This window comes from Bombina bombina, chromosome 6 (assembly GCF_027579735.1).
Source record: "Bombina bombina isolate aBomBom1 chromosome 6, aBomBom1.pri, whole genome shotgun sequence".
NCBI lineage: Eukaryota > Metazoa > Chordata > Amphibia > Anura > Bombinatoridae > Bombina > Bombina bombina.
Genome location: NC_069504.1, coordinates 1,054,430,727 through 1,054,444,411, shown reverse-complemented (window position 1 = coordinate 1,054,444,411; position 13,685 = coordinate 1,054,430,727). Strand labels below are relative to the sequence as shown.

Below are 13,685 nucleotides of genomic sequence, written 5' to 3'. Positions count from 1 at the left end.
CTTTAGCACTAGTGACCATGCAATTCTATGTGTTTAACCTCTGCAAATGTGTTAAACACATAATTAAAGAACTGTCTGGGAGCCGCAGAGAACGACTGGTCCCCAATGGAAGTTGGATGTGACCCATGCAGCAATACTAGTCCCACGACCCAGCTGTTTTACTGCAGCTGATGATTGGTTAACCAACAGTTTCTGCTCTGGACCAGCAGTTCTCTGTGGCTTGTTAGTGGTACTTCTTTCTATTCTATCTTTGTGGGAGTTAAAACAAATAGAGTTTTCAGGCTGTCTATTGAAACGCCTGTGGTTGGGGAAAAAAAAACAAGCCGCCAACGTGATGGCCGCAAACAATACCCGACATGGCGCCCAAAAATTATTCAACGCCAAACAGAGAGTTGCTAAGAAACCACAACATGACACAAATTAGAAAATTTAATGATTCTACTATAATGGCCCTGGGAATCAGGCAAATAAATCTTTTAATATATGAACTAAAACAAACCATAATTTTTGCTCTTTCTAAGCGCTATGTATCTATATATTAATCTACACCGTTCAGACCTAACTAGCATATAACCAAAAGAATGATTGTTGGTAAGTTTCACACTGCTGCCAACCTGTAGATCTGCACAGAGTAGATACAGAAACACGCTGCACATCTCTCAAGCCTGCTCTGAACATTTGCCATCGCATTAGCAGGGTCATGTGATCGCCGGGAAATGCTAGTCATGCAGGATTAAGAGTAGCCAGGATTAGTTAGACACGTGACAGGAGTTAAAGAGATACAGTACATCACTTGTAGATGTGATGAAAAATGCTTGTTTACAGTACACACAGCACATACATTTGTCCCTATAGTGCAGCAAGAAATCACATATTACTTCTTTTCATAGAACAGTGATGGTTGGTTCTGTAAGGTGCTGATATGTGCCACATTCATTATTACAGCTGCTCTAAACCTCAGTGATGCCAGCGGCCCTGTGCTTCTTGTATGTGCTATGCATAGGTAGAACCCACATAACCCCCAATACCCCTGCACCATGAAGATTGTTGTGCACACACACATTTTATTTATTGTTAAGGTTCACTATCACTAGCACCATAACAACTTTTTTGTAAGCAAAATTTTCATTGTTTTGCAGTTTAGAGACATATCCATTAAAAAGCCTCCTAAACATTGTTGATCTTAAATCCTTTTTCTGGGACCAATTACGGACAGAGATGTATGAGCACCTGAACTGACTTAGCAATCACTGTGTAGAAGGTGTCAGGTGAGGGATCTCAGTCCTGCAGGATACACCTCAGCCACTCGATGGAAAGTGGAAAGATTACATTTTTCTGTGTAAAATTGCAGTAAATGGGGGCAAATTAATTAATAAAAGTATATTTTTTAGTGTTTGTTTTTTTTTAAAGTACATAATTTAACAGTTTATGAGTGAGTCTGTTCTGCTAAATTATTTTTCAAATTAGCCAAATATTAAATATCTTCATATTATATGTTTCATAATTATTTCAGTAACCTTCACACTCTCCGTGTATCATGTTCCTGATAATGTGCAGAGAGGGGTCCGACAGCTCAGCTTCGCCTTACAATATATATTTACAGCAGACAGTAAAATATAGAGATTTACACACTTTTAGCTATATATATTCCCTGTTTATTCTATCTTAATGGGACATTAAACACTTTATCATACATTCACATACAGTATTTTTTTTTATTAAGGTTTCAAAGAGCTTTATTGAGGTGAATAAAAATATACAAACTTGGCACTAGCCACATAGTATCTCAAAAAAGATGTATACATTATAATTAATACAATTTAACAGTATCATCTGATTAAAGGTATCCGCCAAGCCCTTCACAAAACAGTTTCTTTGTGGCCCCATCATCTTTTATTGTCTATAGTTACTAAAGGCCAACCTGGACACTCTTGGACCAGTGTATGATGGGTCCTGATGCCGGAGCCGGCTGGTGATATTAGGGGGGATAAAGAGTCTATGGCATACCTTAATTATAGTGAGATAAATAGTCTATACAAGGTGAACCTTGTCTCCAGATACCAGCTTATTTTTAAAACTTATCTATCAACTTGTATTCGGTCCCTAACTACAATATCAACATAACAATATGAACTTGAAAACTAAATAATCATCCCAAATATGCGGGGAATGTTGCAGAGTAATATGTTTTTATTATCTGTGAATATAGCTATAGCCCCAGTGGTCGTGTGATAAATTATGTGCGGTAGCATGTTATCTATGAGTGGGAATCTTTCACTGAATCTTTGTGGAAAAAGTCTATTTCTCTTGTAAGGTGTATCCAGTCCACGGATTCATCCATTACTTTTGGGATATTCTCCTTCCCAACAGGAAGCTGCAAGAGGATCACCCACAGCAGAGCTGTCTATATAGCTTCTCCCCTAACTGCCACCTCCAGTCATTCTCTTGCAGCTCTCGACAAGGGAAGTATCAAGAGAGATGTGGTGAATTAGTGTAGTTTATCTTCAATCAAAAGTTTGTTATTTTTAAACGGTACCAGCGTTGTACTGTTTTTTACCTCAGGCAGAAATTAGAAGAAGAGATTTGCCTGAGGTTTTTGATGATCTAAGCAGGTTGTAACTAAGGTCCACTGCTGTTCTCACACATAACTGAAGAGTATGGGGAAACTTCAGCTGGGGGAACGGCCTGCAGAATTAACTGCCCTGAGGTATGTTCAGTATATTTTTTTATAGAGGATGATAAGAACTAGAAAATGCTTACAAGAATAGAGTTCTCTATCCCCTCTCACAAGAGTTTCCTTCCTAGGAACTCTGATAGATTCTGTAGAAATGAAGATTTACCTGACAGAGGCCAGGTTGTCAAAACTTCTAAATTCCTGCTGTGTTCTTTATTCTACTTCTCGCCCTTCAGTGGCTCAGTGTATGGAAGTAATCGGCTTGGACATAGTGCCGTTTGCCCGCCTACATCTCAGACCGCTGCAACTCTGCATGCTCAGTCAGTGGAATGGGGATTACACAGATTTGTCCCCTCTACTAAATCTGGATCAAGAGACCATGGATTCTCTTCTCTGGTGGCTATCTCGGGTCCATCTGTCCAAGGGTATGACCTTCCGCAGGCCAGATTGGACAATAGTAACGACAGATGCCAGCCTTCTGGGCTGGGGTGCAGTCTGGAACTCCCTGAAGGCTCAGGGTTCGTGGACTCAGGAGAAGGCACTCCTTCCGATAAAAATTCTGGAACTAAGAGTGATATTCAATGCTCTTCAGGCTTGGCCTCAGCTTGCTACGGTCAGGTTCATCAGATTTCAGTCGGACAATATCACGACTGTAGCCTACATCAACCATCAAGGGGGAACAAGGAGTTCCCTAGCAATGTTGGAGGTTTCAAGAATAATCCTATGGGCAGAGGTTCACTCTTGCTATCTATCAGCTATCCATATCCCAGGAGTATAGAACTGGGAGGCGGATTTTCTAAGTCGACAGACTTTTCATCCGGGGGAGTGGGAACTCCATCCGGAGGTGTTTGCACAGTTGATTCAACTTTGGGGCAAACCAGAACTGAATCTCATGGCGTCTCGTCAGAACGCCAAGCTTCCTTGTTACGAATCCAGGTCCAGGGATCCCAAGGCAACGCTGATAGATGCTCTAGCAGCGCCTTGGTCCTTTAACCTGGCTTATGTGTTTCCACCGTTTCCTCTGCTCCCTCGTCTGATTGCCAAGATCAAGCAGGAGAGAGCTTCGGTGATTTTGATAGCACCTGCATGGCCACGCAGGACTTGGTATGCAGATCTGGTGGACATGTCATCCCTTCCACCATGGACTCTGCCGCTGAGGCAGGACTTTCTACTTCAGGGTCCTTTCAACCATCCAAATCTAATTTCTCTGCGTCTGACTGTTTGGAGATTGAACTCTTGATTTTATCAAAACGTGGTTTCTCCGAGTCGGTCATTGATACCTTAATTCAGGCTCGAAAGCCTGTCACCAGGAAAATCTATCATAAGATATGGTGTAAATATCTTCATTGGTGTGAATCCAAGGGTTACTCATGGAGTAAAGTCAGGATTCCCAGGATATTATCTTTTCTCCAAGAAGGATTGGAGAAGGGATTGTCAGCTAGTTCCTTAAAGGGACAGATTTCTGCTCTGTCTTTTCTTTTGCACAAGCGTCTGGCGGATGTTCCAGACGTTCAGGCGTTTTGTCAGGCTTTAGTTAGAATCAAGCCTGTGTTTAAACCTGTTGCTCCGCCATGGAGTTTAAATTTAGTTCTTAAAGTTCTTCAAGGGGTTCCGTTTGAACCTCTGCATTCCATAGATATCAAGCTTTTATCTTGGAAAGTTCTGTTTTTGGTAGCTATCTCTTCTGCTCGAAGAGTTTCAGAGTTATCTGCCTTACAGTGTGATTCCCCTTATCTGATCTTCCATGCAGATAAGGTAGTTTTGCGTACCAAACCTGGGTATCTTCCTAAGGTGGTATCTAATAAAAATATCAATCAGGAGATTGTTGTTCCGTCACTGTGTCCTAATCCTTCTTCAAAGAAGGAACGTCTATTACATAATCTTGACGTGGTTCGTGCTTTAAAGTTTTATTTACAAGCTACTAAGGATTTTCGTCAAACATCGGCATTGTTTGTTGTCTACTCTGGTCAGAGAAGAGGCCAAAAGGCTTCAGCAACTTCTCTTTCTTTTTGGTTAAGAAGTATAATCCACTTAGCTTATGAGACTGCTGGCCAGCAGCCTCCTGAAAGAATTACAGCTCATTCCACTAGAGCGGTGGCTTCCACATGGGCTTTTAAAAATGAGGCTTCTGTTGAACAGATTTGTAAGGCGGCGACTTGGTCTTCGCTTCATACTTTTTCTAAATTCTACAAATTTGATACTTTTGCTTCTTCGAAGGCTATTTTTGGGAGAAAGGTCTTACAGGCAGTGGTGCCTTCTGTTTAAGCGCCTGCCTTGTCCCTCCCTTCATCCGTGTCCTATAGCTTTGGTATTGGTATCCCACAAGTAATGGATGAATCCGTGGACTAGATACACCTTACAAGAGAAAACAAAATGTATGCTTACCTGATAAATTTATTTATTTTGTGGTGTATCCAGTCCACGGCCCACCCTGTCACTTTAAGGCAGGTGTTTTTTATTTTTAAACTACAGTCACCACTGCACCCTATAGTTTCTCCTTTCTCTTGCTTGTCTTCGGTCGAATGACTGGAGGTGGCATTTAGGGGAGGAGCTATATAGACAGCTCTGCTGTGGGTGATCCTCTTGCAGCTTCCTGTTGGGAAGGAGAATATCCCACAAGTAATGGATGAATCCGTGGACTGGATACACCGCAAGAGAAATAAATTTATCAGGTAAGCATAAATTTTGTTTTTCCCATGTATGGGAGGTGCGTAGGTGTCTAAGTATAATGGTTATCATGTATCTTTGTTTGCATTCCATCTCATTGTCATGTATTCATGCTTCTCTATCTCACCCACCCTAAGATAATGGTATCTCTCCAGTATGAGCAAGCTTTCTACCTGTGTTTTCCAGGATAGGATGTCTGGTACCTCATGGGATTTCCATTTTTGTGGTATCATCATCTTAGCACTATTAATCATGACAAAAAGCAGCAATTGCTTTATCCGCTCTTTGGTGTTTGGAAGATTATGGAATAGTAAAAGCCCTGGATCGCTTGACATGTTTGTTCCCAGAGTTTTGTTTATGTGTGTGATTATGTCCCTCCAGAATGTGCCCAGCTTGTCACAACCCCACCATATGTGTAGCATATCTGCTGTCTCCCCGCATCCTCTCCAGCATAGATTGTTGGTATGCCTGTATATCTTTTGGAGGCGTAGCAGTGTGAGATACCATCGTGCCAGAAATTTATAATTCATTTCTTGAATTTTAGCAGATACTGAGGCCTTTTTATAATTTTGGAATATTCTTAACCAGTCTTTTGGAGAGTCACATACAGTATTTATATATATATATACACACACACACACACACACACACACCCAGGGCTAAAAATTCCAAGTCCTAAGCTACCAGCCAGGGCCAGGGCAAAATGTTACTCGCAATTTCTATTCCCACCCACACCCACTACTTCACCCCCTCTTTGCATATGTCTAGCTATTCTGAAACATTTTTTGATATTGTTTTTATTTTATACCATAACAAATTAAATAATGCTACATACAGTACTACATTAACAAAAATAAGTTCATAGCAGCAACATCACCTATTGCTTTTGAGTAAGACAAAAATGTTATTAAACTGAGAGAGTGCAGAGCTGGAGATTTTTTTTATATAATTATCATCTCACCCTTCTTGCTCTTAACAATCTTTTTCAACTCTCTCCTCTCTTTAATCTCTCTTTTTACCCTCTCCCTTCTCTCTCAGAACCTGAGGCCTATTTAACAACGGTCTTGCGGACCTGATCCAACAGTGCGGATCAGGTCCGCAAGACCTAGCTGAATGCGGAGAGCATTACGCTCTCCGTATTCAGCATTGCACCAGCAGCTCACAAGAGCTGCTGGTGCAACGCCGCCCCCTGCAGACTTGCGGCCAATCGGCCGCCAGCAGGGAGGTGTCAATCAACCCGATCGTACTCGATCGGGTTGAATTGTGGTGATTCCTCTCCGCCTGCTCAGAGCAGGCGGACAGGGTTATGGAGCAGCGGTCTTTTGACCGCTTCTTCATAACTGCTGTTTCTGGCGAGTCTGAAGACTCGCCAGAAACATGGGCCCACAAGCTCCATACGGAGCTTGATAAATGGACCCCCATATCTTCTCTTTACACTCTCTTTCCCCTCCCTCACTAATGGGATCCCTACAGCCTTACAGGAATAACATATTCTTACACTTTCATAGATGTATAATATCCATTTTGATAATAGTTTTAGCACATAGCCCAAAATGTGTATTTTCCAGTGCTGCAATAGAAATGTACATTCTGCAAATACAATCTGCCAACTTTGCAACGTGGCACCAGACTCAACATTCACTAACTAACTTTCACTCGCCACCGTTAAATTTCCACTAGCCAATGGCTAGTGGACTAGTTTATATATATATATATATATGTGTGTGTGTGTGTGTATATATATATAAAGCTCTGCAATATACTTTCATTAATTTATTTTGTCTTCCTTTCCGGTAATTCCATTCTGAAATTGCGAGCAATTCAGTCCCTGTTAGAATAGAAGTGCAGAACACTGTTATATTCCATACAGCCATTGGCTGCACACTCTAGTGAGCTATTTATAACTGTCTCTTATTGGCCACAGCAGAGAAGGTAACCTAAGTTACAACATGGCAGCTCCCATTGTTTTATAGACATTAAAATGTTACACTAATGAAATATTTACTGTACATGGTATTCTCAGACTAATCTTTTCTTTGAATGCTTCATTCCATGTAACATTTATTAAAGGGGCTCTGAGGAAATATAAAACAGTTTTTGCTCACTCATTCATGTCTACAGTTATATATATATATATATATATATATATATATATATATATATATACACACACATAGTTTATATCAGCTATTAATGCTGCATTGCAAAAGTAATTTAAACTTTAACTTTATTGATTATATGCAAAACTACTTGTGTTTATCTTATCTCTCTTAAAGGGACTGTAAAGTGAAAATTAAACATGATTCAGGTAGAGCATGCAATTTTAAACAAGTTTACAATTTACTTTTACGTTTTATAATTTGCTTTGTTCTCTTGGTATCCTTTGTTTAGGAGTAAAGCTAGGTAGGCTGATAGGAGCTCAGGAGTGTGCATGTGTTTTTAGCAGTCTATGGCTGCAGTATTTGCAATATTGTAGAACACTGAAATAAACAATGCTGCAAACATTGCTTCCAGTTGGCTATAGACATGTGCACGCTCCTGAGCTCACCTAGCATTACTCTTTAACAAAGCATAACAAAAGAACTAAGCCAAATTGAAAATAGAAGTAAATTGGAAAGTGGTTTAAACTATCATACTCTGTCCATTCAGTTTATGTTTCATGAAGAACAGCATACACAGATGCGTCCAGCAATTGTTTGATTTTTACTTTACTGTCCCTTTAAGTGTGGCAATGAGGGCTGGTTAGAAAAACGTTTATCCAATGCTCTAAATAATCACTGTCTGCTGTGTAGCTGGTTTAGGTGATTATCAGCATTTGAAGGAAACCTAGGTTAAATAATTATCTTTTTCTGCCTCTGTGTGACACAGCAAAATCAAGTGAAGTAAATAATGAATACATATTGCAACATTTTTTACTGCCCATAATTAAACATTTTATATAATAACCCTAATCTGCCCTTAAACAACCCTAGCACACTTGAATACACTATACCGACTGCTCACTGGATAATCACAAATCCAAGAGCATAAGTCAATCTGTTATGTAATATATACATAAAGCACACAAGGTATTTTCCTTCTCTAACTTCAGAAATAAAATTCCGATTATCCTAACTTTGTGATGGAATAATCTAGATTTTATTAAAGAGACAGAGAGAAATATTTTGCTTATACTTTTCCTTTACTGCTCAAACAGCTCTGTAAAGCATTACATAACAGTAGAAATAAGATTTGAAATAACAGAAAAAATGTAAACCAATCACAAAACAAATAATATGGTCAGATCAGAAGTGACCAATGAAATGACATGAGGAGCTATTAACTGTCCAATCTGGCTTTAGACGTCCTCTTTAATCTTTGCTGCAAGAAGGAAGAAGAATGTAGGCATGAAAAGAACGCAAAAGTCTGAAAAACTTGTGGAAATGCTGAAAAATACGATGAGGATGAATGAAAACTTGAAGTGGAACAAAGAATTCAATCTTGAAGAAGAAGTCTTGAAAATCTTGAACTAGAATATCTGGATGCTTGTATATCTATGAAGGAAAGCAGGAACTGGAGCGGAAAATATATAATAAATCTAAATAATATAAAACAGAAAATTCAGAAAGTAGGGAGAGATACATAGAAAAGAGTTGGGAAAATATTTGTCTCTGTCTCCAATAAAATCTAGATTATTCCATCACAAAATTAGGATAATCTGAATTCAACCCCCTCTCTTTCTTTCTCATTTTTTGAAGTTCACGTTATCTGCCTCTTCTCCCATGTAGCTCTTCATGTTGCTGTTATCTATCGGCCCCCTGGCCCAGCATCACCATTTATGGACCACTTTGAAGCCACTGTGAAGTCAACTCCATTGACCTGGTCTTCACTAATCTCTGTCCTGTTTCCAACTTCTTTAACTTCCCCTTTCCTTTCTCTGACCAGCACCTACTAACTTTCTATCTTACTCTACCTACTGCATGTTTGTAAGCCCCCAAAGAACTGCTACCTTACAAGAATTTAAATGACTTGGTTCTCACAGACTTCTCCACTTAACTGAATCCTCTGTTTTCCAAAATTTCATCCCTCTCTTGCTCAAACCTTGAGGTCTTACAGTATAATTCAGCACTAAAATCAACACTTGACAAAGCTGCACCCTCCACTGTTCACCGTACATCAATCATTTGACGACAACCGTGGCACACCAAACAGACCAGATATCTTCAGCGATGTTCACGGGCTGCTGAATGGCAGTGGAGGAAATCACCCGCCCATGCTGATTTCCTGCATTATAAATTCATCCTTAAAGGAACATGAAACCCAATTTTTTTCTTTTATGAGTCAGACAGCATACAATTTTAAACAACTTTTTAATTTACTTCTATTATCTAATTTGTTTCATTCTCTTGGTATAATTTATTGAAGTAGCAACAATGCACTAATGGTTTCTACCTGATCTCATGGGTGAGCCAATCACAATCGATATATACATATATATATATATATATATATGCAGCTACCAATCAAAAGCTAGAACCTAGGTTCTCTGCTGCTCCTGAGCTTTCCTAGATAAAGCTTTCAGCAAAGGATAAGAGAAGGAAGCAAATGAAATAATAGAAGTAAACTGGAAAGTTTTTTTAAAAGTATAGTCTCTATCTGAATCATGAAAAAAACATTTTGGTTTTCATGCCCCTTTAAGTCATACAACTCTGCCCTCAGCCTGGCCAAACAAGTCTATTTCTCCTCCCTTGTATTAACTCCAACCCCTGGGTTAACTCCCTTCTATATCTGCCTGCACCTCCATCCACTACCAAACTCACTGCTCAGATTATTGCTGATCTATTCCTCACACCCCTCAAACCCAGCCCTCCTACCCACCTCTTCTATTAACAAAACTCTCTGCTACTTTGCTCCTGTAACAAAGGAAGAAGTCTCCATACTACTATCTTCAGCTCATCTCACAACCTGCCCACTTGATCCTTTTCCTTCACTACTTTTTCCGTCTCTCTCTGCTTCACTAACCACTGCCTTAACTCATCTCCTTAACCAGTCTCTCACCGCTGGCACATTTCCTGATACATTCAAGCATGCGTCAATCACACCAATTCTAAAAAAAACCTTGCTTTACCCCTCTACCCTTTCTATTGACCCATCTCCTTATTTCCCTTTGCTTCAGAATTATTGGAATGACCGGTCTATAATCGGCTAACTCAATTTCTCCTTACTTGATCCGCTATAATCTGTTTTACGCCCTAAACACTCAACAGAAACCGCTCCCACTAAAGTAACAAATGATCTGTAATCAGCTAAAGCAAAAGGCCACTACTCCTTACTAATTCTTCTTGACCTATCCGCTGCTTTCGACACAGTTGACCATCCTCTCCTCCTAAAAATACTTTGGCAACCGAGACACAGCCCTCTCCTGGTTTGCTTCATATCTGTCAAAATTCTCGTTTTCAGTGGTCATTGGAAAGCTGTTTTGTAATAAAGCTTTCCACCTTCAGTTATATTTTTTTGTATATGAAAGTAATACAATTGAATGTTGTGTATTCTCATAATTATTATTCCTTATGTTATATAAGTTAATTTTATTATAAATCATTATAAAAACATTTTTTCAAAAAAATTATCCATCAAGTTTGATTTAGCACTTTAAAGGGACACTGTAGTCAAATATACACTCAATGTAGATCATGTATGAAATATTTAGCATTTTTAATATATCAGTATGTGAAGTATTAGATTTTTCCAAACCCAATGAGTTCTTCGCCGTTACTGTATTCCAATCCGGGAGGACAACTCCAGTTGGAAGATGGCGACTCCTAGACGCAATGCACATGCGCGATTTACCGCAACATCATCAGATACGACACCGTCTTATGGGGAAGAAGACACGCTCTATCGATCCAGCTTAAGAAGAGTATGCTGCGCAGTTAACATAAGTAGCTAGCGTGTGAGCGCTCTGAGAATCGCTCTAGAATTAACGAGCAATAAAATTTACACTGAAACACAAAATGCAATAGAAATTTCTACTGTTTGGGCATTTTAATTTGTTGCGGTCTAATTATGTAATTGAAAATAGAATCTCCCTATGATGGACGAGCAAAATATATGATTATTACAAATCATATATTGATTTCAATACTTAAAATTTGATACTTAAATACCGATGGTTAAAATATTTTGATTATTATACAGATTCACAAACTATTAATATGACAAATATATAAAACAATTAAATTTAACTTGGCTTTATATGTTACACAATAGTATACAAACTTTATTTTTGTATTTTTGAGGCATTTTATTTAATAAAATATACTTTTACTTGATAAAACTTTAATTTGAACTCATATTATAAATTAGAAATTGACTTACAAACATGATAATATATATATATTTTAGTTTGTTAACAATTACAGTGCAGAGTGATATATGATATATTGTATAAATATTCAAAGCAGATATTGCAGATATTGAAATCCATTTGACAGTAGAATGGCTGGAATACCAATCGCATACATTTAAATTTAATATGCGCATGCGTTATTTTCAGTCTGCTGACGGTCATGTCGGCTTCTGTGCTGCAATACGCATGCAAGACTAATCCAATCCTATTGCGCATGCGTTGAATGATGCAAAACTAGTATAATTTCATGCAAATACTGGCCATCCGATTGGCAAGTATGTTATACCTTAGATGGCCAACATTTGAGGGCTGGATAAGGTGATGTCATTGAGATAAAATAAAACTTTATATTACTGCTAAAGGGAGCTTTGTTTCTTCAAATAAAAAGGTACATTAGATTTGTATGATAATTGCCATGTTAAATGTACAGTCCGTTTTGCATAGGAAAAGTTAGTAATCCTTTAACGTGATTTACACAAACAGAAATCACTTTAAAGTGCTAAATCAAACTTGATGGATTCTCGCTCCCAGTTACTGTTCAAAGGACTGCTCCTCTTTTAACCCCTATAGATCAGTTTTCCCAAAATAAAATCCAAGAACCAATAAAGCAGCAGGGTAAAATAAATGATGTATTACGATAAAAAAAATGTTCTTTACGTAAATAACCCAATGGTGTTTTAAGAGGCTAAATGGGAGTCTGTGAGAGCACTTTAATCTGTATTTCTGCAGGTAACAAACGGTGGTGGTGCCCTTTCTATCTTTTTTATAGTTACAGTTTGTAATATGATGATAATTACAGAGGAATTGCCTTTTGGTGCCTTCAGAGATTTATGACGTTTTCTTTTTATGAATCTGGGGTGCGATCCGATATAGATCGTAGTTTGCGGCGCAAGCGAGGGAACCCCCACCGCCTGTAGTTTCAGCTCGCAACTCGAGCTATCACATATACGGCGGCGTCAGATGCTAAAGTGCCATAAGTCTGACAAACCAGCGATGTCCAGAAATCTGCGTAAGTACAAATTTCTGGAGTCGCCAGTGACTTACGGCACTTTAGAAACTGCCAGCGCCTACAAAACCTGACTAAAGTATTAAATCTCCTGTACTGTCTAACACGCCTCCCAAACATAGTCCGACACGTCTAACCCTCTATCCGCTATCCCCCCTCACTCTCCTAATAATAAAAAATGTATTAACCCCTCCCGGACCCCGCCACCACCTAATAAAGTTATTAACCCCTAAACCGCCGCTCCTGGACCCCGCCGCCAGCTACATTAACTACCCCCTAATGTGAGCTCCTACCCCGCCGCCAGCTACATTAACTACCCCCTAATGTGAGCTCCTACCCCGCCGCCACCTACATTAAACTACCCCCTAATGTGAGCTCCTACCCCGCCACCACCTACATTAAACTACCCCCTAATGTGAGCTCCTACCCTGCCGCCAGCTATATTAAATGTATTAACCCCTAATCTAATCCCCTTACACCGCCGCCAGCTATATTAAATTATTAACCCCTAATCTAATCCCCCTACACCGCCGCCAGCTATATTAAATTATTAACCCCTAATCTAATCCCCCTACACCGCCGCCAGCTATATTAAATTAATTAACCCCTAATCTAATCCTCCTACACCGCCGCCAGCTATATTAAATAAATTAACCCCTAATCTAATCCCCCTACACCGCCGCCAGCTATATTAAATACATTAACCCCTAATCTAATCCCCCTAAAGTAATCACCTCTATTACCAGCCCTTAAAAGGGCCTTTTGCGTGACATTGACCCAAAGTAACAGCTCTATTGCCAGCCCTTAAAAGGGCTTTTTGTGGGGCATGCCCCAAAGAAATCAGCTCTTTTACCAGCCCTTAAAAGGGCTTTTTGCTGGGCATTGTCACAGAGTAATAAGCTCTTTTGCATCTAATTGAAATCCCCCTACACCGCAGCCGCCCATTAATA

The 13,685-nt window shown here is 39.3% G+C and overlaps 1 protein-coding gene across 1 annotated transcript in view; it reads left to right on the top strand.

Annotated features, from left to right (window-relative positions):
- CACNA2D4 (calcium voltage-gated channel auxiliary subunit alpha2delta 4) overlaps positions 1 to 13,685 on the top strand; it is a 1,345,448-nt gene that overhangs the window by 157,119 nt on the left and 1,174,644 nt on the right. The window lies entirely within an intron of this gene.